General features: G+C 35.7%; 1 protein-coding gene across 1 annotated transcript in view; it reads left to right on the top strand.

Annotated features, from left to right (window-relative positions):
- The first annotated feature begins 3,780 nt into the window (after positions 1–3,780).
- SCN9A (sodium voltage-gated channel alpha subunit 9) overlaps positions 3,781–21,026 on the top strand; it is a 128,665-nt gene continuing 111,419 nt past the window's right edge. The window contains exon 1 of the mRNA XM_019727348.3: positions 3,781–4,088. The gene's annotated coding sequence lies outside the window, so the exon portion shown is untranslated. The remainder of the gene's footprint in view (positions 4,089–21,026) is intronic.

The raw sequence follows: 21,026 nt of genomic DNA, 5'->3' as shown, positions 1-21,026 counted from the left end.
AATTATTCAATTCAATTCATAATATATGTAATATAGCCTGACCAATGCACATATTGTCTGTATGACATATAGAATAGTTACTTCCCTATAACAGTAATATACTTAGTGCTTAATTCAGCACACGGGCAGATACTTTGGCTCTTCCATATATTAGCTATGTGGCCTTGGGCAAGTTGTTTAATCACTCATATTTTAGTTTTCTTACCCGAAAAAAATGGATCATAATATTACTTACCTCCAAGAATTATTGTATGGATTAAATAAGTTAAACATGTAAATTTTTAAAAAATAATACCTTGTACATATTAAAACTTCAACAAGTGTTACGTATCATATGTCACTGCCAGGGACCAAAATAATTTCAAGAGTTTAATATAACTACTTTTCTGAATTTTTTATAAAAACATACTGACCATCTCTAAAAAAGTAGTATTGTTTACCATTCAACCTGTCTTCACTACATTTAACTCAATAATGCATTCTCAGAATATCAACATGTTTCTTGAAATAGTTAGCTAATTCAGACATTGCAAAATCAAGCCTTGAATTCAAAAGTTATCCTATCTCATTCATCACTATACAAATACTTCCTATTTTAAAGAAATCTTATGTCTTTCCTTCCTTGTTTTTTTTTTTTCTTTTTTGGTATGTTTCCTCACTGCTACAAAAATTTGAGTCTATTTACTAAATTGCTTAAAATGAAACAAGGTGAAAAAAAATTACTTGTCAAAAAAACTGTAGAACAATGGTATTCTGATCGTTTCATATGTGATGAGGTCTTTCCACTTTGGCTGGAGGGAACACAAATTATTTCTAGCTCTGTATGGAGTCCAGGGATTTTTTTTTTTTTTTTTTTTGACCTGTTGCTTTCTATTAGTTCTTTCCTAGCCTTAGGTAGTTTTGTTTAATTCATTGTCTTCTTATTACTATCTTTTCACCTCTGTAGAAACTTGTGTAATTTTGAACATTGAAGTGGAAATTTTGGAAAAAATAGGAGGGTGGATTTACACAGTACCATCAAGTAAAATAAAATCATTTATTCCTCTTCTTGTTTTGAACTATAATATTAATTTAAACCTATAAATAGCTACTTTTTTCTACCCAATTATAGATGACCATTTGTGAATAGTCTTAGGAATTTACTGGTTGTTCGGTAGTTCAACCAGGTACCTTCTCTGCCTCCCATAATTCAAGTCTACCCTTTAGGCTTTACAGTGGCACTATCTACTTATGTGCACATGTGACACCATCACTTAGTTTTTGGTGAACTCTCAGCGGTGTTTAGTATAATATTCAGTGAGAGACTCAGATAGTCTTTCTCTGGACTTAAACAGAGACAAAAATCTCAGAGCTGCCAAAAGAGCAATAAAAACACAAACTGCACAGACTAAATGCAACAGATTACAAAATGCTTAGGAGATTGAAAATGGCACCTAAAGTAAATAAATAGAGGGTAGATAATAACTGGGGATGAAAGAGAAGTGGGAAAATAATGAAAACTACACACAAAGCTTTGCCAATGTGTTCAAAGGCAAAAATCTTACCAGGGATACCTGAGACAGACCTAGGAGGTTTTATTTTTGAAACTCCTAACAAGAACCTAGGTATATTGTGAATAGTATGTACTTGTGAATGGTCTCTTAGAATATATATATATATATATATATATATATATATATATATATATATATATATATATTCATGTTGTGTGTGTGTGTGTGTGTAATAAAAAATACACACATACTCATTGGCAAAGCATGGTGTATATCATTCATTATTTTCTTAGTTCCACGGGGAAAGGGACAACAAATCCCTTTCCTATCACACAGATGGAAATTACTTTTTTGTCCACTATTAAGAATTGCTACACTTCATTAAACCAATGGATCATCCAGCCCAATATCCAGTCATTATACCTAGTGATGTTTTCTGGGTAGTGCTGTATGACATTAATCACAAAAGGTGACCCTGAACTTCCTATGATAATTCCATATGGTGCTATCATTTAATGAATTCACCTTGGATCTATTTTTGTCTTCATTTTTGTATCATTTCTAGGAATAACAAATCCAATAAGCTCACTCTGTATTTCATAATATCGTGATTTGATTTGTTCTTGATTAGCTTTAAATGTTTTGAAATTTGTTGATCAAATCTGTTAATCATATCAATAAATTTGATAACTTTAGTGACATTAATGTTTTTAGACGTCTTAAGCAGCTGGAGTATTTATGTTCTAATTATCCTCTTAAGGAAAAATATAACATGGGTTTGAAATCCTGTGGGTTCTAATTATTCTGTGTCATATGGCTTATTACCTGATAGAAAGGAGATTAGATGTCAGAGAGCTGTAAGAGAAAGGGTTGACTGAGCTCATTTTACTTCTCAGTGACTGTTCATCAGACAATTTAGTTGAAGGGGGACTTGAAGTGGCAAGAAAAGAAAGTGGCATTGATTGCATCTAATCAAAAAGACTGTCACTACTAGCACAGTTGAACTCTTACATCTGCAACTAATCAAAGAAGAGATTGCCATTGAGTATTATCCCCAAGTGACCAAATTCACCTTTCAGTAGAGCCTCAGAAACTGAAAAATTCCTTCCTTCAATAACACAAGTTACAAGTTAAGAATTTAAGGTCCACCACCCCACCCCACCCCCCAGGGCAAACCTCAGTAGCTCAGTAAGCAGCAGGGAAAGGTAAACTCTGGGGTTTAAAACCCTGTGTTTACCACTAAGTAGCTTGTCCACAATAGAAGATATGGAAGCAAATAACATTATAGCTGCAAATGCCCATCACTCATTTTTATACTGCAAAGTAATCTGTCCCTTTTTAAGGCCCGGATCCAGAAATGCACTCTGTCCCAATGTAATCCTTTGATTATCCCCCTTGGTGGAAATTTCCTGTTTCCCTTTGAGAAAGATAATTCAATCCTGCTTCCATTACTCTTTCTCCCAGCAGGTTGCTGTTGAAAACACACACACACACACACACACAAAGGATTGATAAAGATTTATTTTTATAGTGGCTCCTACCGAGCTCTGAAACTCAAAACCGTTATGACAGATGCTGTATCCCCACGAGCGGGTCCCTGGTCTGAGAAAGCTGTCTCTACCCCACAGCTCCCTCTCCACCGATGACCACCTCTGACTCCTCACTCCACCGTAGAAAGAAAATGTATCCTTTGCCTGCCTGGAAGACTCGGCAAGCCGATTGATCTATTATAAAAAAGAAAAGAAAACTCGCAGCCTAGACAGAGGTCTTGGCAAGCCCCAGGGAAGGAACCGATTCCCAGTCTCGAATCCTCAGAGCCCAGGGCCCAGGAGGCATTGGCCGGGCCTTTGCCTATTGGTCCCCATCTCCCCTGCCCGGAGTTCTTCTCCGGCTCTCCAGCAAGCCACACAAGGTGACTTCTCGGAAATGTTAGCAGATTCTGGTGAGGAGGAAGAGAGGAAGGGGTTATGGGGGCGAGGGATGAGATAAGGGAAGGGTTCTTCTAGCTGCTGGACACACACACACACACACACACACACACACACACACACAGAACGCGCGCGCGCGCGCCCCACCCATAGTTGTAGCCTTAGTTGAGAGATCGCGACCTCTCCTCTGCCTTCTACTTAGCCCACAGTGGAGAGGCTGCCCTAACGCCACCACCGCGCCCCGCGTAGGGTGCTAGCCGCTCGCCCCCCGCGCGGGAGGGGGGGACAAGGCGGGGCGGGAGGAGTGGAAGGAGAGGGAGCGGCGCCGCAGCCCGGGGAGGGGCGGGGCTGCCGACGGCCTGGGCGCGCCCTGAAGGGAGGGCGCAGTCTGCGTGCGGGCCCTCGCCTGCGCTCCCGCGGCGGACGCCTGGTTTCCAGTTCTTCCCCAAGGCTAGCCCGGGCTGTGCTAGTTTGGGTGCCAGCGGCTGGTAGCGGCGGGCGCTCCGTGAGCAACAGGAGCCTAAAGAAAGAGGGAGACGCAGCAGCAGAGACAACGCCGGGGAAGAGAAGCCGGGAGCGAGGAGGGGGTCCCTGAAGCCCGCGCCCTTCCCTGGGGCCAGATTCTGCGGATGCATTGGGTGGGCATGACTGGCGAGCAAGGTTACAAGTAAGTGCCTTTTATCTTGCTCCTCAGGTGTGGCGGACAGGGAAGCCGCTAGTCTCTCCCTAGCGCTCGCCTCAACCGCCACACCCACCTCTGTTATTAGCATCTCTCGGCTTTTGCCACCCGGTGTTACGCCACCTGGAAAGTAGAGACCCGAGGGGAGCTGGGCGAGGGGGCGGTGTCAAAGCAGTTGGGGCAAGAGGAGCTGGCTGGAGACAGAACTGTTTCCATTGTAAGGCCGGTCCTTTGCGGGGTTTCACCGTGTGGGTTTGCTGTCAGGTTCAGAAAACGTGGAAAGGGAAAGCAGCTGAACCGGATGGTTTCCCCACCGTCTATTATTTCTTTCTGTCCATGCTAGCGGAGTCGTTGGATGGGTTTCGGTTCCGCGGGCGGGTCGTGTGCTTTACGAGCAAAAAGGCTGTGTTGTATTTCCCATTCACAAAGGAGAGCGTGCAGAACCAGCCGCTTACAATACCTGTGGGGGTAGCGCAGAAGCGCCGCACCCCTTCGCAGCACACAAACACAAATCACAAGACTGCCTAGCCCCATTTCTCAACGCAGTTTTATGCTTTTCAAACGAATAAGCATTTTATAGTGAAATTCAGATAAAATTCAGAATCATTTTAACTTTTGATCAACTTCAACTGAAACTGTCATTTACTTTTAGAAAAAAAGTAGGTACTTTTGTTACTTGTGTTAACGATGATTAAAAGATCAAAGCAAGATTACCAAACTGGAAAATGCAATGCCAACTATGATTATAGCAAACATTTAACTCATTTTTGTAGCTTTTTTAAAATACAGTTGCAGTTTTCTTGGTTATAAGAGCAATTTTTATGTGAGAGAAGCTTAGAGGGAGATTTTAAAAAGCTCACTTCAATAAGATAAAGAACAAATCAACATGAGCTTTTAAAAGAATGATGTTTTCAGTTGCTGAGTATCAATAGGAGGTTCAGTTCTTTTCAGAAACACAATTGATGTTCTTTTCTATTTCTCCTCTCCTGTGGGCAGAAAAAAAATGTTTTTCTTTCTTTTGGTAATTTAAAATATATTTTCATGATTTTTGCTTTAACATAAGTAAAACTTATGTATATATAATCTGCAAACCAAATCCAATTATTAAATAGTTCATTTTATTGAAAAGCCTTCAAATCTTTTTCCATTTTTTTAAAAATAATATTCTTTCGGTTATTTTTTTTTTTTTAATTTAAACTATAATAGAATTACCATGATTGTTAGAATACTGCTTATTCACAACAAAGTGGTAGACAAAATATGTCGTTTGGTATAATGGAGGCTGTGCCCTCCATTTAGGCAATTGATTATAGTTTTACTTACGGTAAGTTTTTGTATTTTGTGGACGTTTGAAATACACATCGATTGGAGGTTCCCTTTTGGAAGTGAACCATTCTGCAGTCATGAGACACAGTTACATATTTTTACAGAGACTGGGCATACAATGTGCCATGATTTCTATGGTGCAGGGCAGGGCTCACATGGTACCTGGTGTTTCTACAGCAGAAAGATGAGTCAGGTCTGGCTCTGTGCCGAGAGCATCCTGGTACCTTCTTGTGTCTCCTAGGACCCAGAGATAAACATGGGAGTCCTCCTGTGCTAGTGCTTGTGTTTTTGCTACCTGTGGCCGAGATGAGTTTTGGCCGCAAAGAAAATGTAAGAAATTCAGAGGTGGAATCAGAGGGAACCTATTCACCTTATTTAATATGACTAACGCACTTTCTCTGTAGCAAGGAAGAAAAAATAGAACCTTACATTTTGCATGAATAATGAAAACTCGTATTTATCTTATATCTTTTCCTACTAGATATGTGAAAAAGTGTGAAGTGCTGGAAGGATTTATATGGTATTTTTCTAACCTTGTAAAGGAGCTTAATTTTTATTAATGTGAATAATGTGAATGAGTCATTGTAAATGTCATAATGGTAGTAACTTAGGATTTTCTCTAAAACTTCTCAGCTCCTTTCCCCCAGTCTCCCTTATTTGAATCAATGGCTCCACCATCCACCAAGTGTTCATTTCTCTCTGTTCCTCATGATGGCATTTATCCCTAACCAGTCCCTAGTTAGATCTATCAGTCTCACTGCCTAAATGTACCTCCATTCAATTATGCTTCTCAGATGTACAGTTTCACCTTGTTTTCTATATCTATACTGCCTCAGGATATCCTGAGATATATTCCCATATTTCAGCAGTTATTAAGCAACAGTGTCTTCAAAGGTAAGTGGATTATATTGTATTCTTAAGTAGGCAATGGCCACAACTGGATTAAAATATATTTTAAAGAAAGATTGGAGTACCTAAGCCGAGTTACATGACTTTAGTATGAGTGACTCCTAATGTACAGTGATGACCTTATTAGGTTTAAATCTGTCTTATACCAAGAATTAAGGTTCACTCAGTAATCACTTAAAATATTGTTTTGTAATGAATATGGGTACTTGAGTGAGCTCAGTTGATTTAAGTACGGTGAGATGAGGCTGAGGCCATAGGTCCGGTGCTCACGTGATCCAAGTTGGTGTTTACTCCAGGCTCAAGGGGCAAATTATCTCACAAACCCAAAGTGTTCACTAAGAAAGACTCAGAGACACGGTGGGCTAATCCATGAAGATCCATCACTATTATTAGGAGCTGGGAGAGGGGCTTCAAAATTCACGCTGGTTAATGAAAATGTCTTATTTACACACACACATTCTCTCTCTCTCTCTCTCTCTCTCTCTCTCTCTGTCTCTGTCTCTGTCTCTCTCTTTGTGTAGCTATAAGTATACCCATTATTTTTTTGAGACTGTACTTAAAGATATTAACCAAGCAAGTAGTTTTGCAATTAACATTTGGTTGAAAGTTTAGCTTTCAGTTAGGTGACCAGCTTTGATTTTTTTATTTTTTTAATCTTTTTGTAAAGAATTTGGCAGTCATGTTTCTTCTTGAAGGACTAAACTATTTCATGAACTGTCACCAGGAACTTTGTTAAATTTGCTATTAAGGTGGCACATTGTGATGGTTGTATTATGTTGGGGTTCACTTGTGTACTAATTGGAGATAGCCCTGTTTTACATGTTATAAATTAGGTAATTTATTCTTACACAGGAGTATTACAGCTTCCTTCTTCAGAACTATGCAGTTAGATTACCACTTACAATGGCAAGGTCATAATAAAGTATATTATAAGAGTGTAAAAATAATTGTCATATGAGGGTTTATAGGAGAGCATTTACAGAATGTGGGTACACAACTTTTGTGGAATATGAGAGAAATTTTAGGTGTCTTGCCATCCTGCAAAATGAAATTTCTTCATTGAAGGCTTAACTTACCCTTCCCTCACTATATAGCTGGGAGGAAATGGCTTTAGGCAACAGGGAAAGCCTCAGCTCTTGGCAGCTAACAGTAGAATGAAGTTTGAAGAAATGAAACCTGGGTGGTGAGGAAAAATACCAGACCACAATAAAGAGGGAAAGGAGGAGCGAATACCTTGAACAGTGCCGATAAACAATCTGCCACGGACAAATTTGAGTTAACATTTTATATACATAGAATTAAATTTTTTGATATCTTTTTACCTCCACTGAGAAATGAATGCCTTTTTTCTCTTTAAAATAACAACTGCATTTTAAGTGAAAACATGCTGTTATTGCTTCTTGTATATAAGAAATGGAATACCTATGGATTTTTAAAGTGATATTGTCAGGGAGACAAAATGCCATATATTACTAGTAAAGTAGACCATTACTGTAATTGTAATTTCATTGCTATTCATTTTATGATTTCCTTTTGTTGTGTCAAGTGTTTGAGAGACTGCTATTATTGATTATAAAGTTCCTTAAAATGTTTCCTTGGATTTTTCACAAAGCTTTCTGAGTCATTTATCAAAATAAGATGCAACTCTAATTGCACCTGTGATTATTCACTTGGAAATTTAGAAGGAGTAAGTACATTTCCAATGTCATTAACCTACCACTACCGTCTCTGCCCTGCAATGAATGCCTTTTTTTTTTTCCTTTCTGCTTCTCTTCTACATTTCATCTTCTGAACTTGATATACATGCCAGTAATACAAATTTTGCTTGACTATTAGGTCAAACTGTTAATACATATAGTTGGAAAATTGAACCTCTAAATAAAAATTAATACATTAGACAGATGCAATAAGATATAAGCAAAAAACCTTTCTGTAGATATTTTTGTGAAGTTTTCTGTGCTATATGCCAAACTAGTCTTCTAACATTATCTAATTTTTTTTAAATAAGGGTGATTTCATTAGATGTAGTGTCTATCAAATGTACTAATGACTCATAAACTATGTATCTTAGAATATAATAAGATAATTTTAAAATATGTCATCTTCTTGAAGGCCTATAATTTAGAAAAATTAAAAAATAAGTAAATGTAGATATTCAAATTCATACAGAAAAGTAAAACGGGAAAATGACAGAAATGTTCTGTGATGAGATAACTCCTTATAAATTGATTTAAACTCAATCAATGATAATTTCAAGTCCAATGTACAGTGCTTCTTTTAGGGATTAGGGTAAAGGTAATTTCTTGACTATGTAAATTTTGAATAGGATCAATAGAATACTTTACTGGTAAATTGTGCCTTCATTTTCTCTGATTAACTTTGTGTACAAAGTTAACATTCCATCTCGGTAAATATTATGAGACCAATCTTTATAGACGATCTTTTAATGGAATAAAATATTACACAGTTTAAGTGAGGGTTTTTCTCCCCTTAATATAACATATATTCTTGTTCTCCTGGACAAACTTGACTCCAGGTAATTCAGAGAGGGGGAAGGGAAGTGGCATACTTGGGTCGCTGGGGAACAAGGTTCTTAAAACCCTATGAGATTATCCGACAGCCTAGTATGGTTATGCTGAGAAGCTCTTTTGCAAATTCATATTATGTGCCTACTATACTTAAGAATCTTTGTAAATATTCTTATAAGTGTTCAAAACACCAAGGAATAAAACTATATTCATATTAGGGTAGTGAAAAAGTATTTTTCTAAATATTTATCTTGCTCAAAATGTGGTCTTAGTCAAATACTTTAACTTCAAAAATGTAACTTCATTATCTGTAAAATAGGTAGTGTCTACTTCTAAGGGTTTCTGTACAAATCAAGTTAAATACACACACACATATTTGTACACACAAATATATATATACTAAAAGGCCATTTTAGTGTCTCAGACATGATAAGTAGGTATTTGGCTATGGTAGATAGACATTTGGTAACAGTATATTATAATCAAAATATATTCTGATTGTATTTTAATACAAATGGTACATTTAAGGTTTTTTGTTGTTACTTTCACTTTTACTTTTAATCCTATTTCAACGAATCCTAATAATGCAGTTTCCCTGTTTCTAAAGACAGTTATACAGCTCTGATATACAAGTAGGACCATTCCATTTTGAACTCTGTAACACTCAATTGGTAAAGTTGCTAGGTATAAGCTATAGCAAATAGTTTACATGAGGTATCTAAAAACTTATCAGTCGGAAAACATGGGAGACATGTTTAACAATCAAGAATTTGTTGACCGTCCAATTATATTTTCTTTATGTTTTTGAACCTGATCTATTAGAATTCTTCATTAATGGAAAGCAGTACAGTGGGGGTGACCTCCCAGGTGTTCTATTAGTGGGTCTCACAACTAATATCTACTTTATAGGAAACTTATTAAAAGCCTGTGATAAATTTTCTCACTTATGTATGAAATCAACCTTACTCTAGTAATTCAGTCATCGGGAATATAACTCTGAATTTTTAAATCAGCAAAAAAGATGTTTCAGCCTGAGGGAAGTATTTGCCAGTAAGTCCATTCACTTGCTTTATTTCATTGGTGATACATTTACAAAAATCAGAATCTTGTAAACCAACTCATGAAATTAAGCGTAATTGAATCGTTTTTATTTATTGTTTTCTTTTGCAATCCACAATTCTTCCCCAGTAACAAAGAATAATAGACTACGTATTACAAGGAGTAGGCCAGGGCAATATCATGAAGACAAAAAATGAATATATTATAGATACACTGCCATAAGGGAACATATAGATAGCACAGTTTATATCTTGCTAATATCACTGACAATAGCATTAATATAACAGCCTCAAATATGAAGGTCTCATTTTTGCCAAGCATTACATTAAGGGATTTACAAATGTTCCTTTTAAATCCCCACTACCATCGGAGGTGAGAACACGAAGGCTCAGAAGTTACCTAACCTTCCCAAAGACTCGCCGTGATTACTAAACCTGAGGAACATACACATTCTTTTCAAAGCAGCGAAAAATCTTATTTATCCCAAGAATGTATTTGCACATATCCCACACAGATATACCTGATGGTTATGTTACCAACAATTCCACAAAAGCCTTTTTTAAACCATAATGGAACTGAAATAATCTACATATTTCATTACAATATTAGAGAACAAGAAAAACAAAGATCGAAGCTTGTTGAAATGTACATCTTGAATAATGACTTTTGGGGTGTGCATTTGTGTTAAACTAAAATTTGGAGTTTGGATTTAGGTGGACGTTTGAAGACATAATGACATTACGAAATGTATCATACATTTAAAAAAGTGTTATTGATGTTATTTCAGAGGTTGAGTGACTTTGCTTTCCTGGTCGAGGGGTGTCATTGTACTGCTGACTTGATTTGACCATGATCCGAATATTTGTTTTATTGTGAAGAAATCATACAGGAAAAGAGATTCTTCTGAGGTAGAGAAGAGTTGAAAGAAGAGGAGTAATGTCATTAATTAAAAGTAATATCGTAGAAGTGATATGGGTGAAGTTCATTCACCGATGAGTGATAAAATGGAGAGCAGATGGAATGAAGTTGCACATGTGAGATCCTGGGTGTGGTTGGAGAAAAAGAGAAAGTCAAGTGACCTTTTGCAGGGTAAGAAAAAAAGAAGACATATTCATCTAAAGTTCTATGTCTGAGAAATGAAGATACAGACATTCCTAGTTAGAAGACTACAAACACTTTTAGCATCACATTGGTATGCTCAAATGTAACCGACATCATAGTACTTATTGTCACAAAGGGTCAATGATTTATGTCAGTTAAAGAGTTTCTTTACCATCAGTGATTCAAGGTGTTTACTCTTGAAGGTTTTCAAACATTTGGGAAAATTAATTTATTTTACGCTATACTGATCATTTCCAGTGCAAATGATTTTCTTTTTTTTTTTATCTGTTACATACTTTAATACTGTAAAAGTATATAATAGATATAAAAAAACAAGAGACTTTGGACCCCTGAATTCTATGATATTTCTCAATTTGTTCAAATGTTTGTGGATTGGTTTGGCAGCTTGTCCACTGGACTGTAAGGTTTTAAGAGTAGAGACCACATCTTGTTCATATCTACATCCCTGCAGGGTGTCTTATATGCAGTGATTCCTAATACATAGTTGCTGAATAAATGAATCATTTATTGTACAACTATATGCTCAACTTTTATTGAAACAGCTCCTTTTCACCAAGATTTGCTTTCTAAGAATATAGGAGAAATCACTTACAAGGACTTAGTAATTTATGCTCCTCAAGCCTAGCTTTTTATCATTTTTTAGGTCCTGATAGGATAAAGTCATACTTCTTATTTCTTACACAGGAAAGGAACAGCACTCCTGCTTATTCTGTGCCACATTTTGGGTTCATCAATTCTAGTGACAATATTCAGTCTTTTTTGTATAAAAGAGCCAAAATATTTTAACATGTACTCGAGCTGATGCCTTACAAAAGCTGAAGCCTCAATTCTTTCCTAAAAGTGAGAGTTAATCTATTGGAGGATTTGCTTAAGAGGTGGACTGCAGTCAGATAGTGAGAGAGAGAGAGAGAGAGAGAGAGAGAGAGAGAGAGAGAGAGAGAGAGAGAGAGAGAGAGAATGAAAACTAGAATTTCCCACTCATTTGTCTTCAGCTGGTGATCAATCATTAAGCCCTATCTGGTTGGCCTCCAAAATGCATATATAGGTCAGGAGTTGGAATCCAAGTTTGTGTCAGTGCCATTGAGGCTTGTGGAGAGGGAGAACCTGGCAGAGATCCCAGGGATAGTGGTAAAGGCATGCTGAGTTGCTCCAGGTCAGCTCCTAGAACTCTCTGCGTCACTGTTCTCAGCATTCATGTTTTCTGATATTTAACAGTTAACAGAAATTCCTTCTTTTCTTCCCTCTTCCTTCATTCACTTCTTTAAGCTACTCAGGCACTCTTGTAGACACTGGACATACAAAACATGGACAAAATATGGAGGTTTATGGTAGTTTTGAGACAGATAATGAGTAAGTAAACAAATATTTACCACTACCTGTTCTCGTATTATATGCTCTGAAGAAATGTAGAGCAGGACAGAGAGAATTGAGGGGAGGTGGCATTATTTAATAAGGGGGGTGAGAAAAGCCTTGTTAGAGGCGATGTTTGAGCAGACAGCTAAAGGGGATTGAGGAAGTGAGGGAGCCAGCTAAGCAACAGGAAAATCATTCCAGTCACAAGGAGCAGCAACTGCAACAGCCCTAGGCATGTCTGATGTGTTTATGGAATATCAAGGAAGTCAGTGTGGCTGAGGTGGAGAGAGCAAGGTAAAAAGTAGTAGAAGATGAGGGCTTTTTCTTAATTTGGAAAAGCTCGTTAAGTCTGTAGAGATCTGTATGAAAGTCAATTCTACAGTGACCAGTGACCGGCATGGGACAAACTGGGAGGGGATGAAACGTGCTTCCGCCCTCCTTCCCCCCAGTTGGATACCATTCTGGACATGGGTATGGCACAATCCAAATAAATGATTGGGGAACTCCTATATTTCCATACAAAATTTATCTCTTTGTCTTTTTTTGTGATTTATATGTAATTGTTTTATATTCTTTTCCCATAATGGCTCCGAAGCCCTTATTACTATTTAAGGGAAAAAGGACTAGTAGGACAACAGGTTACAATTGAGAGTATCTTTAAATATTTAAATTCTAGAAACTAAAACATGGTGACAGTACAATAATATTTTGCTTAATTTTTATGCCTATTGTGTAATTATTACTCATGAAATAGTGCTACTGCATAAATGTCAAGGAGTATGGCTGGCAAAATACACTCCAGAGAAGCACACTTGTGTCCTGTTAAGATTGACCCACTGCTACTGCTATGACTTTAGTATCCTCCTGACTCTTCACCCCTCCTTACACCCTTAAGGAAATTCTTCTGAATTAAATACCATTTTATTGTGGTAAAATATACATGACATATTTACCACTTTAACCATTTTTAAGTGTACAATTCAGGGGCATTAAATGCACTCACATTGTTGTGCAGCCATCACCACCATCCATCTCTAGAACTTTTTCATCATTCTGTTCTGAATCTTTGTACCCATTAAAAAATATTTCCTCATTCTCTCCCCTTCTCCAAGTCCCTGGTAATGGTTACCATTTTACTTTCTCAATGTGTTTGACTATTCTAGGTACCTCATATAAGTGGAATCGTACAATATTTGTCCTTCTGTGTTTGGTTTATTTCACACAGCATAATATTTTTAAGATTCATTAATGTTGTAGCATGTATCAGGATATTCTTTCTTTTCAAGGCTTATAATATTCCATTATATGTATATATCACATTTTGTTTATGCATTCATACATTGATGGACATTTGGGTTGGTTCCACCTTTTGCCTATTGTGAATAATTCTGCTATAAACATTGGTATACAAATTGATCTCTGCGTATAATTCTTTAGGGTATATAGTCACAATTGCAATTGCCGGATCATGTGATAATTCTGTGTTTAATTTTTTTGAAGAACTGCTATACCATTTTCCACAGTGGCTGCACTATTTTACATTCCCACCAGCAATGCACAAGGGTTTCAATTTTCCACACTCTCGCTTACATTTATTTTCTCTTTTTTCATAATAGCCATTCTACTGGGAGTGAAGTGGTATCTCATTGTAATTTTAATTTGCATTTCCCTAATGGTTAGTGAAGTTGAATATATTTTCATGAGCCTATTGACAAGTTGTAAGTCTTCTTTGAAGAAATATCTATTTAAGTCCTTTGCCCATTTTTGAATAGGTTTGTTGTTTTTGAGTTGCGGGAGTCCTTTATATATTGTGGATATTCTTTTTTTAAATTTTTTTATTTTTATTAGTTTCAGGTGTGCAAAGCAGTGTAATAGTTAGACATTTACTCCCCTCACAAAGTGATAATTCCCCTCCCCCAATCTACTACCCCTCCGACATCGTATATAGCTGTTACAATACCATTGACTATCTTTCCTATGCTGTACTCCATATCCTGTGGCTATACATATACATATATATATATAGAATTATAGTTGACATTCAATATTATTCTACTTCAGCTTCAGATATATAGTGTATTGGTCAGGCATCTACGTAGTCTATGAAGTGATCCCCCTGGTAAGTCCAGTGTGGATATTAATTCTTTATCAGATAAATGATTTACAAATATTTTGTCATCTCAGAGTTCATGATGAAGAAAGAATATTATATATTCATATTTTCCAACTGTCTGATGTGGTTCATTCATCCTTTTGACCAATCCTATTACTGAAAGATGTTTGAGTTTAGTCCTTTCCTGTATAATCTGGGAATTCTGATTCCTTGCTAACTACTTAATAGGTTCAGACTCTTTATATTCTGATCGTACATATTAGATGATATGATTAAGTAGAGCAAGAATTCTGTCTTGCTACAATCATAATCCCCTCTGACCCTACCTAGCATAATGTTTTGCGATGAGTGGCTACTCATTAATACTTAGTGAGTAAATGAGTAATAAAGACTATCTTGTTACCTTAAGTGTCTAGGAGATCTGACTTCTACTTTTTGAATCTTAGATTCATTTTATTAAAAAAAGTTCAAAAATCTCCTTTCCCCTTTCCCTTAATTCTTAGTGAAGACACTATTTTTTAAATCAATTTTTTGTTAGAAGTATTTGTAGAAAAGTTTGCTCCTGAGAACTGAAGTTTGAAGGGTAGAGTTTGTTCTATTGTATATAAGCTTGTTTATATCTGTTATGAGATTCTGAAAATCTTGTCTTTAAATAGTAGAAAGTAAGAAATACTATCATATATTTAATTCAACCCTTTAAAAAATAGCTATGCTCTTCATCTTAGTACCTTTTAAACAACAACCTCCTCCTAAGATAATACATTTTAAACAATATTATATGGGTTTCATGTTATTCCCAGATTAAGTAAGGTCAGGGCTTCTAAATGCCTTGCCATGATTTTAGCCTGTAGTGCCATGAGGGAGTAGAGAAATATGAAACACGGGCAGGTCCTCTGTTTATGAACATGTTAATTTGCAAAAGGCTTGTTTGTAAGTTCATGTGATTTATTCCACAATACTTTAGAATCCCTAGATGAATTCCCACGAAATAAGCTGTTTCTTTAGAATCGTAAAGTCAGGTACCTCCTTCCTCTGCCAATATACACTTTCAAACAATGTCTAAATCAAAAATCTTATAAGCAGATGACAATTTTTCTTAATAAAGTCCATAAATATTCCAAGGAATCCCTTGGCCTGCATGCTACTTAACTCACTGATTCTGATACTGAATTAAAGGGCTTTGAGCCTATTGAACCATTCCTGGCATGCCAGGAATATTTCATCAGCAACTGTCAGTGTGCTTGGATTTTACCTTCTTGAATGAGTACCAAACCTTCTTTAGCTTTAGTATTAAGTTCTGGAGCATCCACTGCTCATGAAGAAACATCGTCTGACCGTACTAGAACATTTTCCCTTAAAAATTTTTTTTCTTTGTGTCTTTCTGGCTATTGACCAGGTTCAACATTATGAACTTATTGCATGATGATCCTGCTCAATCCTAAATAATCATTTCTGCTGTCAGATAATTAATCTTTCATGTACTCGCCACATACCTTGTTTTCTTACTTATCATTTCGTTATTTCTACTTTGGTTTCCATCATATTCCAGTTCCTTTGTTTAGTAAATCTTTCAACTCTCATTATATTTGCACTTAACAAGCCTGATAGACTTAACAATCTTCATCACAACTTAAGAACAATGCATATCCTGCATACACTGCATGGATTAATGAGCCTTAGGTTGGCAGGGACTAAATGTGCATGTGGCATACATCGCCCTCTATTGATAGAAAGCAGGGTGGTCTTGGTTTTGCAATGACCGTAGTTTTGTTTTAAATTTTAAAATATCCCAAATTGAAAAAAAAGTTTCTGTATATGCAAAACAAACATCTGTCTGTTATGAAGTAACAAAATTTAGTCTCCTTCCTTAAGAATATTAGGTATGTAATATCAATTTATAGGAAAGTTGATAAAAATCACTAATAATGGTTAGATATTTATTCTTGTACTTAAAATGTATCAGGAAATGTGCTAAAGGAAATGTTGGAATGTATTGTGCACTTAAAGTGTACTAGGCAATGTGCTTAATGATTAAAATGCAGTGTCTTATTTTTTAAGGTCCATTAGAATGACCTTATAGGATAATCATTTTCAGGCCTGTCTTATGATGAAGAAACCAAGCTTTAAAGAGAAGAATTAACTTGCCCAAGCGCACAAACTAGTAAGCAGTAGAGATGGGATTTGAACCTGGGTCTCTCTCACTCTGGAGCTACACAATTAACTATGTTATTTTGTTTTCCTGTCTTACTGCAACCTATTTTAAATTAAAGCCATAAACATGTTAGGAAAATGAAATAAAATATCAGTAACAAATATTCTCCACTTAAGATTACAAGGTTTTACTTTTACTGGCCAGCTCACAGTTTATCATTAAAAATTGCAATATATATGGGGAAAGAGGATAATAATATCGCTATTGTTTATTTAGCCTAGGCCCTGTGTTAGTTACTTTACAGAAACTGTTTCTATTCTAATAATCTCGTAAGACATTTTCTCTGTTTCATTTATGAACATAATGCCACAGCGCTAGTTATATGTCATAATCAGGAAATTCGAACCTAAGTCATCCTGGCATCAGAGATGTTTCCCCCTGTCTCCTAAGCCATGTTGATGTTTTGCAGGAGGTAGGTACATGCATAATCAAAGAGTGAAAATGCGTTTCTGTACAACACTATCCAGAGGTATAGGACCTCTCCTGCAGGCATACTTTAGTGACTCCACAGGCCATCTAAGTCTGTGATGATTTTGTGCTCTCAGGAAAGGATTAATTCTGACTAATAGAAAATTAAGGTGAGCTAATACATATTTTCCCTTTTTCCTTTATATATCATGTATAGATGAGAATATGTGGATTTTGCTATTAAAATTTTTCAGATATGCCAGCAATCATTGACAATAAAATTAATTTCCTCTAAAGTAACATGCTTCTTGAGATTATAAACTTTAATTATTTTGTAAATTTGGGGAATACTATATTTTGTATGCCCATACATAGAGACAACTTCTTTCTTAAAGTATAATACAGGTAATCATTACAGGGTGTTATGAAAGACTTAGACCACGGTGTTTTGATAGTTTTTCTCATCAGAAAGTCTAGAAGTAAACCCTTAACTATCTGTCTGCACTCTAATTATAAAGTTGTCACATACAATTTTAAATTTTTTTGCATACCAGTGCTTAAATACCATAAAATGTTGTAAAGCTCTTTTAGGACATGAAATATTAGACTACTTTTCTGAAGCAATTAGACTAGTGTTTGTATAAATTGTGCCTCTAAGAAATAATAATTTTAAGAATTTATTCATATGATTAACGTAGCACTAAATATGAAGGATGCAATAGTAAGATTTCAGTAATCAGGAAAGTACTTAATGAAAATGATTGATTACTTATTTAGTGATTATTATATTTAATTTATAGATGATATACTTAACATTAGAGGCTCTAAGGTGGGTAGCCAGCTCAGCCCATTTGTCTTATGATTGTATACTTTGTTTGTATGATGTAAAGAAAGGGTATTAAGAAAAGGAGTCACAGCATATAAAGATGGCAGTCCTTTTTAAGTTAACTTATAAATTTACTGCAATCTTTATGAAAATAAAGATGACCTGAGTTTAGTGAGTTAGTACAATATACACAAGAAAAAGTAATATCTGATAGCATTAACACCATTAGATATTAAATCATTTTATAAAATTAGAGCAATTAAAATAGTGTGGTATTGATGTGATACATAGTGCCATGGAAGAAAATATAGCGTCTAGAAATAGACATTACGTATGAGAATTATAAAGATTACATTTTAAATAGGTGGGAGGAAATATTAGTTAATATTATAACAAAATATTAGTTAATATTATAATAAAACATTAGTTAACATTATAACAGAAATTAATAGGACTCATTGGGACAACTGAATAGCCATGTGGATAAAGATAAATTCATATTGCTATCTCATAACCTAACCAAAAATACATTTCAGATACATTTCAGATGCACAAATTCAAAATATAATATATAAACCACAAAGAAGAAATATTATGAGAAAACATGTAGATTGTTTTCATAATCTTGAAGTATTAATTTTTTCTTAAGGTGATATAAAACGTGATAGCCATTAGAGAAAGGATTGGTGAATTCAATTTAATAAAAAACAAATGCTTTAAAGGGAAAAAATCACCATAAACTAAAGGGAAAAAAACCCAGTAACATGATAAAAATATTTGCATCTTGTATCACAGAAAAGGGCTCATTTCATTATTATGTTAAGAGTTCCTAAATTAATAAGAAAAGACTAATAGCTCATTACAAAAATGGACAAAGTCTTTTCACAAAAAACAAAGCACAAATGATTTCTAAAGAAAAGAAAAAATTCCCAACCTCCCTCATAAAAGAAAAATACAATGGGAAGTTAGCAATTCCCACTTTTCAAAATGGCAAAGATGAAAAAAATACATAAAACACTGTTGGAGTTGTATACAAACATTTCTGACACAATGTTTGTGGGAAGTATGAATTGGTAGAACCCCCATGAAAGACAATTTGGCAATATTTTTCCAAATTAAAAATGCAAATACAGGGCCGGCCTGGTGGCTCACGCCGTTAGAGCTCCATGCTCCTAACTCCGATGGCTGCCGGTTTGATTCCCACATAGGCCAGTGGGCTCTCAACCACAAGGTTGCGAGTTCAATTCCTTGAGTCCTGCAAGGGATGGTGGGCAGCGCCCCCTGCAACTAAGATTGAACATGGCACCTTGAGCTGAGCTGCCTCTGAGCTCCTGGATGGCTCAGTTGGTTGGAGCATCCTCTCAACCACAAGGTTGCCGGTTTGACTCCTGCAAGGGATGGTGGGCTGTGCCCCCTGCAACTAGCGACGGCAACTGGACCTGGAGCTGAGCTGCGCCCTCCACAACTAACAACTAAGACTGAAAGGACAACAACTTGACTTGGAAAAATGACCTGGAAGTACACACTGTTCCCCAATAAAGTCCTGTTCCACTTCCCCAATAAAGTCTTTAACAAAAAAAAAAAATACAAAGAAATATTTATTTTTAAAAAATGCAAATACAACTATGACCGACCAATTCCACTCTCAAGCATTTGTCTCACAAATACAATTTCATATTGTGAAGCTGTATTAGAAGGTAATCACTGTAGTTTTAGGAAACCTAAATGTTCTACAGTGGGGCGGGGGGTGTAGCTAAATAATTTTGGTATATCCATACCATCAGAATTTATGAAGCTGATGTAAAAAGAGGTGGTAGCTTTATACATACTAATATGAAAATATTTCCAGGTTATATTTTTACGTGACAAATGAAAAAATGTTAAGCAGTATGTACATACAATATAATTTGTGTTCAAAGAAAAATTAATAGGTATCGATGTGCTTAAGAAAACATGTAGCTGGATACACAAGGGATTGGTACCAGTGCTTGCCTCCAGGGTAGAAATCTAGGTGGCTGGGAAACAGGCAGAGAGGGAGAATTACTTTTCATGTCACATGTTTTTGAGTGTTGCGGCTATACTTATTCTTTAAAAATAAATATAATAATCCTACTTAGGGGAAAAACAAGAGTCATAAATCTTCAGTTTTGGCCCAATTATTCAACTTAAAAGTGTTCTAGTTCTTAGAGTTACTAACAGCTCTGAAGTTTAGGATTGTAATCAAGTAACGGGTCCTCAAAAATATGGCTGGAATGAATCTGAATGAATGAATGATACCTGTAAAAGTGTTTTGCAAACCATAATGTGTATAAAAATATATAATACTATCATTAGCCTTATTCAGAATAGTCATATGAATTAAAGAAATTTCCCTATACAAAATTACATGTGCAAAATAGTTTATACAGAAGATCTGAGGAGGTACATGACTCAACAGAGGAAAGAATAGAGGCAAAGGTTCCATTTGATGTAAAATGAGTAAACACTCTCAGCTTCAGACGATATTCCAGGGACTGTGTAAATATCTCATTCCTAGGCTTATGCTCCCCAGAAATACATTTTGAAACTAAAACCCTTTCCTCACACTAGGGAAAATATATATGCACAAAATGTGTGAATATTTTAATTGTAAAGTAACTGCATAGTTCTTTTAAGTAGTAATTATATATTTCTTCTAAATGGGATCAATATCTTTAGTAGAAAAAGACCCCTATCAAAGAAGGAAATAATGAATACCCCAATAGAAAAATAACCAAGAGAATAAATGGATTCATTAAAGAAGAAACAGAAATGTTCCATGAGTGAAATGTCTGCCTATTGCATTGTTTTGTGCACCTAAAACTAATAAAATAAAATAAAAGGAAAGAAAATTAGTGAATTCAACATTCTCATCTGTCACATCAATATCTCCATTGGAAAAAAATATATTTGTAAGAGAACTTACTCAACTGTATAAAATTACTATCATTTAAGTTTCAATGATGTTTCCTTTATTTTCAGAAAAGAAATATTTATTCAAGTAGAATAAAATTAGTGATTTTTTTTTCAATTTATCCAAACTGGGAGTTTT

This window comes from Rhinolophus sinicus, chromosome 17, assembly GCF_057876585.1.
Source record: "Rhinolophus sinicus isolate RSI-liver-muscle chromosome 17, RSI-T2T, whole genome shotgun sequence".
NCBI lineage: Eukaryota > Metazoa > Chordata > Mammalia > Chiroptera > Rhinolophidae > Rhinolophus > Rhinolophus sinicus.
Note: the sequence above shows the minus strand (reverse complement) of the source record. Positions and strands in the feature narration are given on the sequence as shown.